Here is a 20307-nt window from a genome sequence, read left to right as displayed (position 1 = left end):
GGCCGCCCCGGCTGCGTCCCCGTGCCCCGCGCACGCCGCGCCGTCGCCTCCCGGCGTGCCCCGCACGTCGCCGAAGTCCCGCAGCCCCAGCCAACCGGCCGCCGCACAGGGGGCGGGACCCGGGGGCCGGCGCGCGCCGCCGCCTCACAATCGGGGCCCGGCGCCGGCGTGACGTCCCCCTTCCGCGGCCCGCCTTCTGCGCCCGGAAAGAGGCGGCCGACCATTGGCTGCGCCGCTGGCGGCCTCGGGGCCAATAACACGGCGACGAGCGGCGGGGTCTGGCCTTGACGTTGTGCTGCTTGCCGTGGGGTTTTTTTGGCTCCGGGGCCCCTCACCGCCGCCATTAGGAGCCCGCTGCTCCCGAGGCCACCCCCCCTCCTCTCTCCCCCTCCCCCCCTGTGTCCCCCCGCCTCCGTGCCTGCTCTCCGCCCCTCTGCCCCCGCCTCCGGCAGCGGGAGTCGCGCGCGGGCCCGCGGTGACCATGTCCTGACTGAGGGGAGAGGGCGGAGGCGGCAGCAGCGGGGCGGGCGGCGGCGCGGAGGGAGGCGGAGAGGGGCCGGGCTCGGCTCGTCGCCGCGGGCTGCTCGGGGAGTCGCTGCCGCCGCCGCGGCCGCCGGGCGCCGAGCGTCGGACGGGGAGGAGGAGCAGGAGCTGGAGGAAGAGCCACCGCCGCCGCCAGGTAACCGGGCCCCGGGAGGGCGCCCCGCTGCAGGCCCCTCGCGGCTCCGCCGCGGCCTGCCCGGGCCCCTCGCTCCCTGATGGCGCCCAGGCCGCTGGGTCTCCCGGGCCGTCCGCCAGCGACCCCCGGGTAGGCGTCGCAGGCGAGGAGAGGGGAGGCGGCAAGGTCTGGCTCCTCCGCGCTTCCATCTTGGGCTTTCCCGATGGGGGGACAGGCCCGGGGCTGTGGGAGGGTGGGTCCGCTCGGCTTGTTTACCGACCATGGATCAGCCGCGGCTGGACGCGCCGCCTGCCTTGCCACCTCTCTTCCGCCAGATGACCCCCCTTCCCCCCGACTTCTTTTCCTGCCACCTCCGGGCTGGGGAGTGGGGTTTCTCTCGCGCTCTGCGGTAGGCCCTAAATACTTGGGTCCATCGCCACAAGTTGGTACTGGGCCCCAAACTTCGGTCCCTTGGCCGCTTCCTCTTCGCCTCCCGCGGTGGCCTTCCGTTGTTGCCTTTTCTGTCCTAGAAAGATGGGGGGCGACGGGGGTGGGCTGGGGAGGAGGAGCTGGAACTCGTGGCAAGATCGTCTAGCTCTCTCGCTCGCGATAACGATGGTTCCGTGCAACTCTCTATTATTTTCTCCGCTGTGGTTTGGTGTGGGTCGTTTCACAGACAAAAGGACTGTAATGAATACTTGCGTTAAGCACAAGGGACCAGCAGTTTAGGTTCAGCCTGGAAGTTTGAACCGGCCCATTATCTTTGAGATAACACTGGTGTTTTGAAACTCTGGCTGAGAATTTGGTATTTCAGTCAATTGATTCCATAACTCCGTAGGCTATGAGGTTAAACGCCGTCCTCTCTATCCAATATTTTGGTCTGTTTGCTCACCGTATGAGCTGTTATGTTGTTGTCAATAAATTTAATGTACAGTTGAAGAGAAATCTTTACCTCATGGAAACGTTATATAATGAGTGTTTTTTCTAAAGTCTCTTTTTAGTTGACTTCTTTATCACTTGTGCGACCTCAAGGGTACCCATGTTTTTATCAAACGTGGATGACTCAGTATTCAAACCATAAGCCAGGGGAAACCATAAGGAATATTGATCTTGGCTTGTGCCAGGGGTCTTAGGAAAGTCATTAAACTAGGTTTGTGAAAAATTAAGCTGGATCTCTCCTCCTGGTTATTAATATTATTAATTAAGTGAGGCAGTTGTAAAGAAATCTAGAATCCTGATTCCCCCTTGATTTCTGGATCTTATGATATGCAGTCACCTTCTTATACTAAAGTTTCATAACATTGTTTTTATAGGCTGTCGGGGACTGAGAGGACAGTAATGGCACATTTTAATCTTTGGGGAGGATATTATTTGAATGTCATGAGGGATTTTTATTTCTGTTGATGTTTCAACACCTTTTGTTAATGCTTCAGAACATTGAGACACCCATTTATTTACTCTTGAAATGTGCTTGGGTTAGTATGATGAACTCATTCATGGTAGCTTATGGCCTTGATCCAGCTCTGTGTGCTGATAAGGGTTTGGCATATTGCATTTAAAGTCAGAGGATTAGCATAGTTTTGGAACTCATGATCCAGATGTAGGATATTTGAGGTAAATTGCCTCCTGTGTGTAACTGATATAGTGAGAGCTCTTCAATGTGCTTTATACTTGTATCGCTTTTATAGTAGATGGAGGCTTTAAATAAATGGGAGCTGCAAAAGTAGACCACTGTAGCTTTTTATTTAACTTGGTTCAGCGTTGTTATTTGAGCATTGCTGCTCACTTCCCTCCTTCCCCAATAATAAGCTTTTGCACCTGGGCTTTGAATACGTTTTCTCCCAGTGATGTGTTTCACCTGGACTATTTGTGCTCCGCTAATGCCTTGGGTAAATAATATCTTGCACATTTTAACACTCACCTTCTCACATCACAACATAAAAAGTTCCGGAACTCTCCTTGTTACATGCAAAGTAAGGTTTAAGCTCCTTGGTGTGGTTTTCAGGTTTCTCTGTAATCTGGCCCTGATCCATTCTTCAGTCTTAACTCATTTCTTCCCTTTGTGAATCTTTAGTTCCAGCCAAACTAACTTGTTTGTTGTTCCTGTGAAATCCCTCCTCTTGGCCTTTCTTTGTGCCTTTCTTTCTGTTTGAAACTCTTTTCTGCTTGTATTCACGGATACTCCCTTTACTCTGGGCCCAGTCTCTTGAGAAGCCTTTTTGACTAGTTCAACCCCAAGGGATCTATTCATACCTCTCCTGTGTGGGACTGTTTTCTTCTTCTTCTTCTTTTTTTTTTTCTTAGCATATGCTAGCCTGGATTTCAGTTTATCTTTTTATGTCTTTATTCGGCTTCCCAGTTAGATTTTTAAGACCTTTGAGGAGTGGGTATGAATCCTAAACCATGTATCTGTGGAGACCATATATTAAGCACTGAAAATATGAATACGTTGACAAAGTATTTTGGTTATAGAGTTGTTCTAGAATATGAAGTTTATACTCCTCTGAGTATTGGAGTTGCTGATTTCAAAGTTGGACTTTGATGGGTTTTTAAAAAAAAATTTATTTATTTTTGGCTGCGTTGGGTCTTCGTTGCTGCGCCCAGGCTTTCTAGTTGTGGCGAGCAGGGGCTAATCTTTGTTGCGGTGCGTGGGCTTCTCATTGTGGTGGCTTCTCTTGTTGCGGAGCACGGGCTATAGGCGTGTGGGCTTCAGTAGTTGTGGCACGCGGGCTTAGTAGTTGCGGCTCGCGGGCTCTAGAGCGCAGGCTCAGTAGTTGTGGCACACAGGCTTAGTTGCTCCGTGGCATGTGGGATCTTCCCGGACCAGGGCTCGAACCCGTGTCCCCTGCATTGGCAGGCGGATTCTTAACCACTGCGCCACCAGGGAAGCCCGGGCTTTGATGACTTAATGAGACAAAATATTTGAAACCATGGCTGTCTCTAAAAAGTTTTTTTTGGCCAGTATGTTTATATCTATTATCAGCATGGTTCTCTTTCTGTAGAGGATGCTCAACATTTTGATAATGGTATAAGTACTACAGATCTGTAGTTTACTTCAGATTTGAGTTTGGGGCGGTTACTTTGGTTTGAGTTTGGCACCAGTGGCACTGTTGTCATTGCCATATTTGTACATAGGTAACATTTAGCATCATGGGCAGGAGACAGTAATCTGCAGTCTCAGTTTGCATCCTTAACCTCAGATGTTGGCAGCATGTGTCATTGATCATGAGGCAGATGAGACTCAGGAGAATGTGTGATTCACTGCTACCTGTCAACACTGTTGGAAGAAACACAAACAAGCCCATCCATAGTATTTTTGTATCCCAAGGATAATTACGTGTAATTATGTAGCACATGGGTGGTTGCTGATGTAGTTGGAGAACAGGTGTGTACGTTCCTCTTGTGTTGTATGTATGAGTGAGAGGCCTGATGTTTTATGGATACATAGTCTCCTAGCAGTAAATCATCTTGATTTATCCACTGCATCTTTGTGGAAACTTGTGTTCTTCCTCCAGTTCATCAAAATATTTTTTTCCCCCTGAAATTGACTGGTTTTTAGAAACTAGTTTACATAAAAGCTTTTTTTTTAAGCTTCAGAAACCTTTTTAGCATAATTGAAGCTAAAATTAATCTGTTAACTTTCCAGAAATACTAAGCATTTTTACTTAGGCTACTTGCATTTGTAAAAGGGACTTTCACAGAATTACATCAGTAATTTCACCACTTGAGAAATCTGGATCAGTAAGCATTCATTCTTTGCTCTCTGGGAGGGTCGTATTTTGGTTAAGATTAAATTTTTGAAAAGAGTCATTAGTTTGAATTTTAAAGTGGAGGTTGGTCAGGAACATAAAATTTATTTTTCAGGTGCCTAGTGAATTGAACTTTTTAGTAATGAAAAAACTAATTTCCTTTATTTTTTATTCTTTTTTTTTTGTGGAACGCGGGCCTCTCACTGTTGTGGCCTCTCCCCTTACGGAGTACAGGCTCCGGACGCGCAGGCTCAGCGGCCATGGCTCACGGGCCCAGCCCCAGCCGCTCCGCGGCATGTGGGATCTTCCCGGACCGGGGCACGAACCTGTGTCCCCTGCATCGGCAGGCGGACTCTCAACCACTGCGCCACCAGGGAAGCCCCTCACACTTTTGGCTTTTTATTTTGTACAGTTTGGCAAGTCAGATTTTTATGTGGATTGAATTTACATAAATAAAAAATATTCGAGTGGATGAGGCATTGTTGGAAATCAGTTGCATATATCTCCGTCTTTTAAAATTTTTTTAACAATAACAGCTTAATTGAGGTTTAGTTCATAAAACAAAAAATTCACACTTATAAAGTATGGAATTCATTGGTTTTTAGTGTATTTACAAAGTTATGTAACCATCACCACTATTCAGCACATGTTCATCACCCCCAAAATAGACCTTGTACCCATTAGCAGTCATTCCCTCTTTGCCCCAGTTCCTGGCAACAAGTAATCTACTTCTGTCTTTATGGATTTACCTGTTCTGTACATTTCATATAAATGGAATCAAACAATATAGTCGTCCTTTGGTATCTGTGGGGGATTGGTTCCAGGATCCCTCTTGGATCCCCAAATCTAGGGATACTCAATTCCCTCATATAAAATGGCAAAATATTTGCATATAACCTACACACAACCTCTTGTATACTTTAAATCATATCTATATTATTTATAATACCTAATACAATATAAATGCTATGTAAATAGTTGTCAGTGCGTGAAAATTCAAGTTTTGCTTTTTGGAACTTTCTTTATATGACCCTTGGTATCTGGCTTTGTTCACTTCACTTATCGTTTTCAAGGTTTATCCATCTTGTAGCATGTATCAGTACTTCATTCTTTTCTATGGCTGAATAATATTCCATGTATGGGTACATACCACATTTTGTTTATATTTATCTATTCATTGATTGATGGGCATTTGAGTAGTTTCCACTTTTTGGCTTTTTATGAAATATGCTGCTGTGAACATTTGTGTACAAACTTGTGTGTGGACATAAGTTTTCATTTTTTGGGGGGTATATATTGATACCTAGGATGGAATTGCCGGTTCATATGGTAACTCTGTGTTTAACCTTTGAGGAACTTTGTGACTGTTTTCTAAAGTGGTTGTACCATTTTTGCATTTATACCAGCAATGTATGAGGGTTCCATTTCTCTACATCCTCATCAACACTTGTTATTGTCTGTCTTTTTTATTATAGCTGTCTTAGTGAAGTGGAATCTCCTAGTTTTTATTTGCATTCCCTAATGGCTGGTGGTATCGAGTATCTTTTCATGTGCTTACTGGTCGTTTGTGTATCTTTAGAGAATGTCTACTCCAATCCTTTGCCCATTTTTCAGTTGGGTTATTTGTCTTTTTATTGTTGAGTTGTGAGAGTTTTTTATATATTCTGGACACAAGTCAGATGACTTGCAAATACTTTCTCCTGTTCTGTACGTTATCTCTTTATTGATGGTGTACTTTGAAACGCAAAAGATTTTAATTTTGATGTCCAATTTATCTGTTTTCTTTTGTCACTTGTGCTTTTGGTGTCATCTCTAAGAAGCCATTGTATAATCCAAGGTCAAGAAGATTTGCATTTCTTCTAAGAATTTTACAGTTCTTAGCTCTTACATTTAGGTCTTTGATAATTTTGAGTTAAGTTTTGTATATAGTATGAGATAGGGATCCAAATTTATTCTTTTGCAGAGGGCTGTCAAGTTGTCCCAGCATCATTTGCTGAAATTCAGTTAGCTTTAGTAACATAATTATTCTCAGCCATCAATTGATTATTGCAAGACAGTATTCCCTGGATGTATGAAGAAATTATCCTTACTTTGCAGATGGAGAAAAGGATTTCTACTGAGTGTTGCTCATTAAGTTGCAGCAGTACGCTTGTGATTGGAATTCTGAAGGCAAGACCATTTCTGTAATGGTTTTTTTTGGTTGTTGTTCTCGCCGTGAGGCCTATCATTTCTGTAATTTTTAACAAACCACTTTTAAATCCTTTTCTGGTTGGGGTGGGTAATTAACTTCATTTTTTGGTATTTAATGAAGTTAAAGTTTGTTTTTAAACAGGGGAACGACAGGAATTTGTAGAACTTTAGACTAATCTTTGTTTGGAATACTATCCTTTGATACCAGGAGAATATTGAATTGCTTTTTATTGTCTAAATGATTAGTGAGCAACTGTTTTATAGCAAACATTGTTTATAGAGACGTAAAAGTGAATTTTTCAGTTGATCATTAGAAAGAAACCTTATTCCACAAAACTAAGTACTATGAAGTGGTAAAGAAGTGACTAAATTAGCACAAGATTAGGATTGGGTCAAGAAGGGTTTTACAGAAGTGGGAACATTTGAGCTAGTCTTTGAAGAAGGAGTGACAAGTTTCTAGGTATATATAGAACCAGGTAAGAATGGGAGGTGGGAGTGGGAGAACATCGTGTGCAGAAGCAATTGTAGGTGAAGGCATGGAGATATGAAAATTACATGCCACATATAAGGACCAGCAGAGGGTACAGTATGGCTAAAGCATGTGGATGAGGTTGGAATGGTGCTCATAGCACCTGGATATGAATGCCTTATTCCTTCTCCAGTCCCTGATCCTCTTTTTCCCCTTGAGCTAGTATTGTCAAGGAGCTGGGAAATAGAAAGGAGAAGTGATCCTCTTCAGTGTGGATCATCTTTACAGGTGGGAAGAGGGAAGGGTTCTCTGTCTCCGTGTGTGTGTGTGTGTGTGTGTGTGTGTGTGTGTGTGTGTGTGTGTGTGTGTGTGTGTGTGTGTGTGTGTAGGGGGATTTGTTTGAGGATATTTGTTGTATTAAGCTTAAAATCTGAAGGCCTTGTTTTTATAGAAATTCATTCAAATTAAGTTAATAATTGTTGGGCACCTGCTGTGTGATCTGAGATTGTTTAGGATTTTCAAAAAAGTAGATTACATGAAATACTGTTACAAAGACTACCGAGTTAAAACATTTAGTAACGACTTGTTCAGTGTTAAGCATTTTAGAAAGTAATTGTACTGGATGTTCAGATAACTCTACAAACAAGACAAAGTCTCTGTTACTTGTATTTACATTCTAGTATAAAGAGAGAGCAAACAAGGAAAAACAAAAATAAAAACAAAAAACAAAAAAACCCAAACCAAACCCAAGTAGTGATAGGTGCTCTGCAGATAATATAATGAAAGTAGGGTAATGTGGTGGAGAATGACATCAGTCTGGTGAGGGAAAATCTTTCTGAGGTGTTATTTAAACCTAGCTTTTGATGACAAGAGCTGACCATGTGAAAATATGGGGAAAGAGAATTCTAGGCAGAGGAGAGTTCTAATACAAAACTCCTATGGTGAAAATGAGCTTGCTTGTAAAAGGAACAGAACAAAATCCGCTGGGGAATTTTAATTTTATTCTGAGTGGGTTGGGAAGCCATTAGAGGATTTTAAGTCCTTGTGTTGTGACCTGGTTTATGTTTCTAAAGGATCCACCTGGCTTCCATGCGAGGATGGTGGATAGAATAGAAGCAGCAAGATTAGTGGGGAGGTTATGTAGTAATCGTGAGAGTTGATGGTGGCTTGGACTAGGGGTATGGTAGGGTAATCTGGAGAAAAATTCAGATTTTGGGATTTGTTTTGGAGGTAGCGTCAATGTCTTGTTGTAGATAGAGACAGTAACTATATACAGTCAGTCCATCTTGTAACCTAATATTCACATTTCGTTCTAGGGAAATAAGTTTTTGTAACTCTGGAAGGCTGTGGTGCATTTGTGAGAGAAAACAGGAGTCAGAATCTGGGCTTTACTTCCTAAAGCTTTGTAAGTGTGGACAAGTCATTTCACCTTTCCTGAAGCCACAGATTCCTTGTCATTAAAATGAAGATACTTGTACCTCAGAAGGATTCTGGGGTACCTTACAGGAAATTACCTGAGGGTTCCGAAGATGAAGTGAAATAATAGAAGTTTTCTGTGACCTGAAGCTTCATATAAAATTTAAGGTGGTGTTATTTCACGCTGACATTTGTTCATAATATTAATTATTGGATGTGGATCTTGACATTATTGGTGTTAGCCCTCGTGTAAGGACAGGAAAGGCATTACCATAATTTTTTCAGATGAAGAGGCTTGGATCTTAAGGGTTTGGCCAATATCCCTGACTTAGTAAGAGGTGGAGAGGGACATGAACTCACATCTAAAAAGTGCAGTACATTTTTCTCTATATAAAATAACAAGAGATGGAACTGATCTTCCCATAGTAAAATAAAGTAGATTTCCCCTTAATAATGCTTTGGTGAAAGGCAGTAAATCGCTGAAGGGAAATATTGTAGGATATTCTTGACACACACGTGTGTTTGTGTTTGGAAGGTTCTTTTATGTCCTGTTTAGGATTTTTCACCTTAGTGTTGGGGTCTTGAAATTTTTAAAGCGGCTGAATAACAACACCAGATTTTTTTTTTTTTTTTTGGACAGATTACTCTGGCAGAGATATGGAGTATGAAGGTTGGAAGACCAGTTAGAATAATAAATAAAATATTTGAGAGAAATGATGAACTAGGGCTTGGTTGTAGGGGTAGAAAAAACAGACAATTCTTGAGAAATTTTTAGATATAGGAGGCCACATTTACTCTCATATAAAAGGACTGTTGTGTACCTATTTCTTGGTTTTTGTCAGAATAACAATGATGTATGTGAAAGTATTTTGTAAATTATAAGGTTTATTGTGTGATGTGGACATATATAAGTACAAATGTATTTTTCTCCCAGAACTGTTTGAAAGTAAATTGCAGACTTGATACCCCTTAATCTCTAAATATTTCAGTGTGTATTTCCTAAAAACAAGGTCTTTCTCTTATGTAACCACAATAGAGTTATCAAACTCAGGAAATTAACATTGCATGATTAATTCTTATAAGAATAAGATTCTATAAATCTTATTTAAATTTTGTCAGTTGTTCTATTAATATTCTTTATAAAGACAAAAGAAAATCTCAGATCATGAGTTGCAGTCTATTGCCATGTTTTTTATAGGTTCCTTTAACTGGAACAGAAAAGTCCTTGTTTTTCATGATATTGATGTTTTTGAAGAATATAGGACTAGTAATTTCGTAGAAGGTCTCTTAATATTGGCATTTCTGATATTTTTGCATAATCAGAGTCAGAGTATGTACTTTTTAGCAAGAATGCCACAGAGGTGATGTTTTGTTCTTAGTACAACATATCAAGAGGCAAATGATGTCATTACTGGTGTGGTTAACTTTGATTACTTGGTTAAGGTGTCTACCGGGTTTTGTAACATACTAGTTATTGTTGGGAGATACTTGGAGAGTATTTAAATATCCTGTTAATTCTCAAATTTTCACCCACTAGTTTTAACATTCAGTGATGATTCTTTTCTGAATCTGTTGTAGAGATTGCCTAATGGTGAATTTCTAATCCAGTTATTCATTTTGCATTTATTAGTTTGATTTCTGTTGTAAGGAAGAACTTTCTCCTCCATTATTTATCTGTTAGTTTGTGTGTAGAGTTTTGTATATTTGTCTTAGTCAGTGCTTTAAAAATCCTTTACTGTTGTTATTTATGTGGATGCTTGAGTTGATCCAGATTTGGCCAGTGTGAGCCCTTCATGCTAATTTCTATCTCTTTTTTTTTTTTTTTTTTTTGCGGTACGCCGGCCTCTCACTGTTGTGGCCTCTCCCGTTGCAGAGCACAGGCTCCGGACGTGCAGGCTCAGCGGCCATGGCTCATGGGCCCAGCCGCTCCGTGGCATGTGGGATCCTCCCGGACCAGGGCATGAATCCGTTTCCCCTGCATTGGCAGGCGGACTCTCAACCACTGCGCCACCAGCGAAGCCCTCTATGTCTTTTTTTAATTAAAAATTTTAGGTGTGAACATATTTCAGATTTTATTTTAACTTTTTAGAGCAGTTTTAGGTTCACACCAAAAGTTCTTGTGTCCTTTTTTTAAAACTTCCCATTATTCTTTGAGAACTGATTTTTTAAAAAAAATGTTTCCTGGATATAGTGACTAAAAACATTGTTAAGAAGTAGATTTTTAAAAATAATCTTTAGTTTTTAGAGCAGTTTAGGTTCACAGCAAAATTGAGCAGAAAGTACAGAGGGTTCTTATACACCCCCCCCAACATGCATACCTCTCCCACTGTCAACATCCTGCAACTGAGTGGTACATTTGTTACGTTGATGAATCTACCATGACACATAATTATCAACCAGAGTCCATAGTTTACTTTAAGGTTCGCTCTTGGTATGTACACTTTATGGGTTTTGACAAATGTAGCATGGCATGTATCTACCATTATAGTATCATACAGAATAGTTTCACTGCCCTAAAAATCCTCTGTGTTCTGCCTATTCATCCCTCCCCCTCGCCATCCCCTGGCAACCACTGATCTTTGTCTCCATAGTTTTGCCTTTTCCAGAATGTTATATAGTTGGAATCAAACAGTATATAGCCATTTCAGATGGGCTTCTTTCACTTAGCAATATGCATTTAAGGTTCCTCCATGTCTCTTCATGGCTTGCTGGCTCGTTTCGCTTTAGTGCTGAATAATATTTCCTTGTCTGGATGTACCACAGTTTATTTATCCATTCACTTATACTGAACTTTGGTTGCTTGCAAGTTTTGGCAGTTATGAATAAAGCTGCATCCATGTGCAGGTTTTTGTGTGGACATAAAATTTCAACTCCTTTGAGTAAATACAAGATGCACAATTGCTAGGACATATGGTAAGAGTATGTTTAGTTTTCTAAGAAACTGCCGAACTCTCTTCCTAACTTGGCTATACCACTTTGCATTCCTATCAGCAATGAATGAGAGGTCTTGTTGATCTATATCATCAGCATTTGGTGTTGTCAGTGTTCTGGATTTCAGGCAATCTAATAGGTGTAAAGTGGTAACTCATTGCTGTTTTAATTTGCAGTTCTCTAATGAGGTATTGTTTGCCATCTGTATACCTTCCTTGAAGTGTCTGTTCAGGTCTCTGCCCATGTTTTAATTAGATTGTTTATTTTTTTTATTGTTGAGTTGCAAGAGTTCTTTGTATAGTTTGGATAACAGTCCTTTATCAGATATGTGTTTTGCAAATATTTTCTCCTATTTTTTTGGCTTATCTTGTCATTCTCTTGACAATGCCTTTTGTAGAACAGAACTTTTTAATTTTAACAAATCTAGTTTCTCAAGTATATTTTTCATGGATTGTGTCTTTGGTGTTTTATCTAAAAAGTCATTGACATAGTCAAGGTCATCTAGATTTCCTGTTAGGTTACCTTCATAACAGGAATTTTATAATTCTGCATTTTACATTTAGGTCTGTGATCCATTTTGAGTTAATTTTTGTAAAGGGTATGAGGTCTGTGTCTAAGAGTCTTTTTTTTTTTTTTTTTTGCGTGTGGATGTCCAGTGCTTTCAGCACCATTTTTTGAAAAGACTTTCTTTTTTCCATTGTATTGCCTTTACTTCTTTGTCAAATATCAGTTGACTCTATATATGTGGGTGTATTTCTGGGTTCTCTGCTCTATTCCATTGATCTGTTTGTCCGTTCTTTCACCAGTGTTTTGATTACTGTAGTTGTATAGTAAGTGTAGAAGTCAGGGTAGTTAGTCCTCTGACTTTTTTTTTTCCTTCGGTACTGTGTTGGTTATTCTTACTGTTTGGTTATTCTGGATATTATGCTTCTCCATATAAACTTTAGAATCAGTTTGTCAGTACCCACAAACTTGCTGGAATTTTGATTGGGGTCGCATTGAATCTTTTGATCAAGCTGGGGAGAACTGAGATTTTGACAATATTGAGTCTTCTTATCCATGAACGTGAAGTATCTCTCCATTTATTTAGTTCTCGGATTTCTTTCATCAGAGTTTTGTAGTTTTCCTGATATAGATCTTGTACATATTTTGTTAGATTTATACTTATGTAATTCAGTTTTGGGAGTGCTAATGTAAATGGCGATGTGTTTTAAATTTCAAATTCCATTTGTTCATTGCTGGTATATAGGAAAGCAATTTACTTATTTAACCTGTATCTTGCAACCTTGTTATAATTCTGTATTAGCTGCAGGAGTTTTGTCGATTCTTTTGGATTTTCTTCACAGACAAGTCATGTCATCTGTGAATAAAAACAATTTTATTTCTTACTTTCCAATCTGTATTTTTATTTCCTTTTCTTGTTTTACAGTATTAGCAGGAATTTCCAGTTTGACACTGAAAAGGAGTAGTGAGAGGGGACGTCCTTGCCTTATTACTGATATCAGCTGGAAAGTTTCTAGTTTCTCACCATTAAGTTAGGTGTAGGTTTTTTTTTTTTTTTTTTTTTTCTCGGTACGCAGGCCTCTCACTGTTGTGGCCCCTCCCGCTGCGGAGCACAGGCTCAGCGGCCATGGCTCACAGGCCCAGCCGCTCCGCGGCACGTGGGATCCTCCCGGACCGGGGCACGAACCCGCGTCCCCTGCATCGGCAGGCGGACTCTCAACCACTGTGCCACCAGGGAAGCCCTAGTCCTTTTCTTGTACATTATTCTGTATCCACATTCTCTGCAACGGATTGGATCCCTTGATTTTATTTCATTTTCTTTGTGACATTCTCCACAGATATATATCATTGGCTGCTGCTTTGGGTGTTGAACGTCCTTCTGGGTGTCCATTGTTGTTTCCACGTAACACGGGGAAACTTGCCTGATTTTCCAAACAGATTCCGCCTCGCCGCTGTAGTTTCAGCAATCATAAAATTATTCTGTAAAATTGCTATAAAAGTTTGTAAATGCTTACTCTCAGTTTCTCTACAGACTAGTAAACAGTTTGTAGAATATCGCAGGGCCCTGGACCAAGTTTTGAGTAGCACTGTTAACAATATACAGCGTACTGCTTCTTGCTCCTTTTCTAATCTTAGCAATCTAAGCCTTAATTCTTAGTCTGTAATAGCATTTGTTACCTTCTTGATAGATTTTTAAAACTTTTCATTATGAAAAATTCCAAACATATATACATATAGAGAGACTAGGAGAATGAATTCTTATGTATCCATCACCCAGTTAATAACATATGGCCAGTCTTGTTTCATTTATATTTTTCTTGCTTCTTCCCAGTGGATTATTTTAAAGCAAATTCAAGCCATTTTATAACATTGTAAATAATTCAGTATGTGTCTCTTAAGGGAAAAGTCCTCTTTTAGAAAAATAGGTACCATACTGTTAATCACACCTTAACATTTAAACAACTTCTTAATATCAAATCAGTGTTCAAATTAATTTTTAACATGTATATAAGTTTTAATATACACACACCCATAGGAATTTGCTGATTGCATCTCCACGGAAATCAGTTTGTTCCTCTATCCCCTGTGATCCTGTAAACTGGTAGTTAGATCTAGAAGCTTGATCACATTCAGGTTTGATAACTGTTACTATTATTTGGCACAAATAATTCATAGGTGGTATGATGTATGGATGTATGATATAGCTTTGTTTTAGAAATAGGATTTTGTTACTGCTTAGATACATTAAGTAATCATTAATATTAAGTATATATTTTAAAATTTGAGCTTGTCACTTGTCACAGATGGAGCAGGGAAAAGTTAAAAAATGTTTTAATTAACTTTGGAAATAGTATTTGCAAAATAAATTGAATAAGCAAGATTTTAAAGTGAGTCTTTTTAAAAAAATTTTTATTGGAGTATAGTTGATTTGCAATGTTGTGTTTCAGGTGTACAGCAAAGTGAATCAATTATACATATATCCACTCTCTTTTAGATTCTTTTCCCATATATGCCATTAAAGAGTATTGAGTAGAGTTCTCTGTGCTATACAGTAGGTTCTTATTATCTATTTTATATATAGATCCCAACCTTCCAATTTATCGTCCCCCCTAAAGTGAGTCCTTACATAGAAGAATGTGAGACTTTGGAGATTCTGGAGATCATCTTGTTTAACTCATTTATTTTTTCACAGATGGGAAAATGGAAGCTCTTAGAGATAAAAATAATTTATTAACTATCTCAAAGATAGTCATTCTTTGCTTTTCTTTAACACAAGGTCATGTATAGGTAGTGTGATTAATACACACCTGTCATTTGGGGAGACTTTTCCCTTTTTCAGTTGTCTCAATGCAAATGGAGGGCTTTATTATTTTAATTGACATACAGTGGTTTCTTTAGTAATCTGGATTAGTGTATTGGTTTAAGAGAAGTCAGGCTGACTTTTATTAATAATATTTTCTTCCCCAGGGATTGCCTTCAAAATTAAAAATACTTAAGGCATTTTATAGTCTAAAGTCGTGATAAATACCTCAGATTGGTGGTTTTTTCTTCCACTCAATTTTACATGGAAAATTTAGTATATCTTGTTTTATAAATAACTTTTTAGGTCCTGCTTACTTAACTTTTTAGGCATTTTGCAGTAGTTCTCAATCTAGATAAGCTTTGGGAAGATTCTCTGTAATTTTGAAAAGCTAAAATGTGAGCAAAATGGGTGTGAACAAGTTTTTTATTTTTTTAAGTTTGCTTGTTTAGATATTGTATGTTATTGGTTATCTAGGAAAGACTGTTTAGTGAGGCATTACATGCAGTTTATTAATTGTCCAAATTCTGGATAGTGGGAATAAGTGACTATGGGCTGCAGTATAAATGTATTTTTATTACATTGTCTGTCTGCTACAGACTTTGGAGCCAGAATGCCCAGGTTCAAATCCTGGCTCTGCCACTTAGTAGCTTTGTGACTTTGGGCAAGTTACTCAACTTCTCTTTTCCTGTTTGCAGTCTTTAAAATTGGAGATAATAGTAGTACCTGTTTCATAGGATTCTGAAGATGAGATTACCTGATGTATAGGTACAGTGCTTAGAAGTGTCTGGCACACAGTACATGCTTAAGTGTTAGCTATTTTCTTTTCTTAGTTGGATGAGGCTGACCCTGGCAAAGTTGTGAAGTAGACAGAGTTGGCCTGGACATACATCCATCTCTAATGGTTGGGTAAGCAGTCTTTTCAACCTGCTGCTGTCTTTGGCATTCCTTCCCAGGTTGCCCTTTGCTAAACTTTTGCCTACTTATTCTCCCTGTCTCTGCAATGAAAATCCAACTCACAAAATCCCCACCCTACTTTCCTGTTATTCATTACAGTAGGAATTGTGAAAAAAGTAATCTAATTGAATGACTTCATACTATTAATAAGTAACACTTGTAAATAATTTGCCTTTATAAAATAAGTGTTTTAATTCATCTAACTTTAGGGGATTAGATGTTAGGGAAAATGACAAAGAAATTTGAACAGGGTCGAGGCGTTGGGAACAAGATGTTTTTGGACAAGAGAGTAGCTCTGAATTGGTTTTGCCTTGGAATATTTCATTCGTTTGTGCCTGCTTTTCAAATCGTTTTCTTTCTTTCTTTTGTATTAGAACTCACTGATTATTTAAAAATTTCTACCCCTCCTTTCTCTGTCACATAGATAACATAGTGTTTGGTTAAAAAGGTGGCCTTTAGTTGGACTAGGTTTAGTAGTGACGGTTGGTTGGTTCCTGTGGATATTGTTAATTGGGACTAATTTGTTCAGTGTGAACAGAGAATAGATACGATGATAAATCAAATTCTGAATGAAGTAGTATGTTCACAACTTTTGCGAAAGTTGTTTTATTGTGTTTTAAATGCTGGCTTTATATGCAGTCTTGGAGATAATCTCTCCATTTCCATGTACATTTAAGAAAGCCGTAGTCATCTTTCATCTACTTAAATTGCAGGTGTCGTGAGTACAAGGACAGTATTTTATCTACGTGGTTATATCTCTCCACGTTTCTGAGTGCGTAGTAGACCTTCAGTAACTTGTCATAGGTTGTTAACATTAAATTATTTTTGTTTGGGATTATAATTTGGGGTACGTGATTGACCTGTGATGTCTCTGAAACTGTGTAAAGAAATCATGCTAAGATGGGTTCTACAGTAGCTCAAGATGGATCTATCTATGTATGTATCTGTCTATGTATCTATCTGTTACTCCTCTTTCCTTTGTAGTTACTGTCTAGGAACTGGAGAGTACAGAGGAAGTTGATGAAATTACAGATAAAGCCCTAGTATATAAAGAGGTAAAATTCCTCCAGAAATGACTAGAAGATAGATTTTTAAAAAGGAGCGTTACTATTGTTTTGTGTAAGATTTGACACACTGTAAGTTAATTTTGTGTCTATATATCTTCTTCCATTCTGATCAGTGGATTACTAATTATCCAGCGGTTTAAAGAAAAACCATTAGCATTGTAGCTGTTATTAGTTTTCCTAATTAACACCATGTTGACTTATTGAAATGTAAACTTTGTATTTCTTGTTATATTTTAAGGACTTAGGTTTGGTGGAATGAAGTTAGATGTACTGGTTGTACTGGTAATTGACTTAGTTAATTAAGGCATAGTGCCAGTAAGGCCAAGGTCACCATGACAGGTGTTATTTAACTGTTATTATTTTAACTTATTTTAACCAGATTAATTTTGTCTAGTTTGTCCACACATTCCTTGGAAGGGGCCTTCTTAGCAAATCTCATTAGATGCAGATGACATAGATAACAGTGATCTCTGTATGGGAGGAAGGTCAGCATATTTTTGGGTCTCACTGATTCTTAATCATGTATACATAATTTCACAAAGATTTAGGACTTCTAATGATCACAAAGGTTTGTGCACTTGTGCTCTTAACACCACAGGACTTGAATAGTTAACCAGCTCATGCATGCCTTGCCTTGGTACCTAGGTGTTAGAGGCAGACACTTTGTACTGAGGTCTTACCACAGGAGTGGATCCCATCCTCTAGAATTTCTCCTTTTTCTTGAAATTGCTCAAAAGCTCCACTCCTTTCTTTGTTCAGGTCACTCAACATGGTCTCTTCTCTGGATTTTACTGAACATAGGGCTGGTCCACATTCCATGCCACTAGAATCCCTGAGCCAAAGTATGTATGTATGTACGTATGTGTGTATTTATTTATTTATGGCTGTTGGGTCTTTGTGCTGCACACGAACTTTCTCTTGTTGTGGCGAGTCGGGGATACTCTTCATTGCGGTGTGCAGGCTTCTCATTGCGGTGGCTTCTCTTGTTGTGGAGCACAGGCTGTAGGCGCGCGGCCTGTAGGCGCGCGGCCTTCAGTCGTTGTGGTGTGTTGGGCTCAGTAGTTGTGGCTCGCGGGCTCTAGAGCGCAGGCTCAGTAGTTGTGGCGCATGGGCTTAGTTGCTCCGCGGCACGTGGAATCTTCCCGGACCAGGGCTCGAACCTGTTTTCCCCTGCATTGGCAGGCTGATTCTCAACCACTGTGCCACCAGGGAAATCCCTGAGCCATAGTTTTTGAAAGCTTGGCTACCTCACTGAAAATTGAGGGGAGGAAATGATATGGGGAAGACACACAAGTCAGTGTTCCAGAAACTAGCCCCAAGAAGACATACAGTAGGTGCCAAATGTCGATAGAAGTGTGGTTGCGTGGAGTGTACTTGAAATGATTTGAAAAAACTTTACGAGAGAGATGAGATTAGAACTGAACCTTAAAGGATGGGTAGGATTCGCCAGAACTTGAGTGTGTGTCTGTTGTGCTTGTTTTTCTAAGGTAGTGCCTTCATGTGTGTATTGTGGAGGGATGGTGGTACCTGAATGAGTCTGGGGTGTGTGTGGTGTGTTTGTATGCTGGTAAGGAGTTGAGAGTTTATACTGTTACAGAAGAGCTTCAGAAAGAGGGACTTGTTATTAGGAGGATTATTTTGGTAGCGGTGAGCTGTATGGATTTAGAGAGGGAAGGCGCTTAGGAGGCTATTATAGTAGTTCTGACCTGAACTACAAAAGGGTTGATGGCAGCTGAAATGGAAAGAAAAGGACTGTTTGGACAGAAACCACTAGAAAGAATCTGTGGGGAGAAGGCAGAATTCAAGATAAGTCTGAGTTTCTATGCTGGGTGCAGTAGTATTAGTGGTGTCCTTAACGGAAACTGGAGAGAGAAATCAGGCTAGGGGTTTGTTGTGAGAGGAAGATAAGAGGATTTTAATATAGGATGTGACAAGATATTGGAGCCCGGAAATGAGGTGAGATTTGTAGATGGAGGGTTCACCAGTGCTTCTAGTTTTAGCTCTTTTTTAAAAAAATAAATTTATTTATTTTATTTATTTATTTTTGGCTGCATTGGGTCTTTGTTGCTGCACGTGGGCCTTCTCTAGTTGTGGCCAGCGGGGGCTACTCTTCGTCGCAGTGCGCAGGCTTCTCATTGCGGTGGCTTCTCTACTTGCGGAGCACGGGCTCTAGGCGTGTGGGCTTCAGTAGTTGTGGCACGTGGGCTCAGTAGTTATGGCTCACGGGCTCTAGAGCACAGGCTCAGAAGTTGTTGCGCATGGGCTTAGTTGCTCTGCAGCATGTGGGATCTTCCCGGACCAGGGCTCGAACCCATGTCCCCTGCATTGGCAGGCGGATTCTTAACCACTGCGCCACCAGGAAAGCCCCGCTTCTAGTTTTAGCTTTCATCTTTAGTCCCCTAAAATGCTTTCTGAGCATTTTTAAATCATCACAGATTTATGCTAATTAATATTTATATCAACAATTTATATTAATAAATTAATATTTATATTACTAAATATAGACTTAATATTAATAAAGCTAATATAAAACCAAAAGACTGTCAGTCCTTCCTTTGGATAACTGCTCATCATTTGACACTGACAACTGAACTTCTCTCAGTTTGTTTCTCAAGGAGTCTGTGCTTGGTGAGGATCATTTCACTTCTCTAGTTCTCTCTCATAGGGTTTTAGTAGGTGGTTGGGGGAATTTGTAGTGTAGCTACAATTTTGAGTAATTGACTTCAAAATAGGTATATTTATTCTACATTGTTTAGTAATGCTTCACAAATATGGTCTAATTAATTCACTACTAAGCATGACAGTAAAAAATGTTCAGTTATGAGCCCCTCCCTTTCCCTAGCCATTAACCCATACATCATAATGCTCATGCTTTTATTATTGTTTGAACTGGGAAGTATATAATCAAAAGCAGTTATGAATTTAATACTAGAAAATGGTTGCTATACTTGGAGACATTATTCAGTCTGTCTACAGGTAGAGGTTGATGTATAAATAGATTCATGGACTCTTTGGTCCACAAGATGGGAACTGCTGGTACTGCATTTGAACCAAGGAATATTTGTTTTAAGAGTAGCACTTGTGTCTAGATCTGCTTAAAGAAAATCCATATTATACAGATTTTATTGTTGCTTTGTGTACCGATTAATTGAAGTATGATTCACTGGCTAGAATTTGGAAATCTGTATTTTATGCAGAAGTAGACTTGTAAATTAAATTTTCTTGGGTATATGAATATATGTTAACTTGAAAGATATTTAGTAATTGTTTTATTTCAATGCACAGTATTAATTCTCAGAGCTGTTTGCTATTAAAAATTATTTCATGTTCTTTTTGACATCTGGTAGAAAAAGTGTACTCAGTGTTAATTTCACCTCAATAATGCAAAATCACATAGTTGAACTGATGTTACCTTTACTCTTCCATTCCATTTACTGTTACCACAGGTACAGATGACTCTCTCAGATAATCCTCTCCAATGAATTTTAGCTTTTGGTTATGAAAAAACAATAATCCTAAGACAACGTCTTAATTCCCTATAGAGTTGGTACCATGTACATTGTTAT

General features: G+C 39.7%; 1 protein-coding gene across 5 annotated transcripts in view; it reads left to right on the top strand.

The window, feature by feature from the left end:
* The first annotated feature begins 216 nt into the window (after positions 1-216).
* The window catches only part of ZRANB1 (zinc finger RANBP2-type containing 1), a 77228-nt gene continuing 57137 nt past the window's right edge, over positions 217-20307 (top strand). For 4 of the 5 annotated variants that reach the window (XM_079899738.1, XM_079899736.1, XM_079899735.1 and 1 more), the window contains exon 1: positions 217-679. The gene's annotated coding sequence lies outside the window, so the exon portion shown is untranslated. Of the gene's footprint in view, positions 680-16668; positions 16730-20307 lie in introns of those variants that run through there. The other variant, XM_079899734.1, reaches the window with a different exon arrangement.

Source organism: Stenella coeruleoalba, assembly GCF_951394435.1.
Source record: "Stenella coeruleoalba genome assembly, chromosome: 16".
NCBI lineage: Eukaryota > Metazoa > Chordata > Mammalia > Artiodactyla > Delphinidae > Stenella > Stenella coeruleoalba.
The sequence above is the reverse complement of the archived record's forward strand: the minus strand, read 5'-3'. Positions and strand labels throughout refer to the sequence as shown.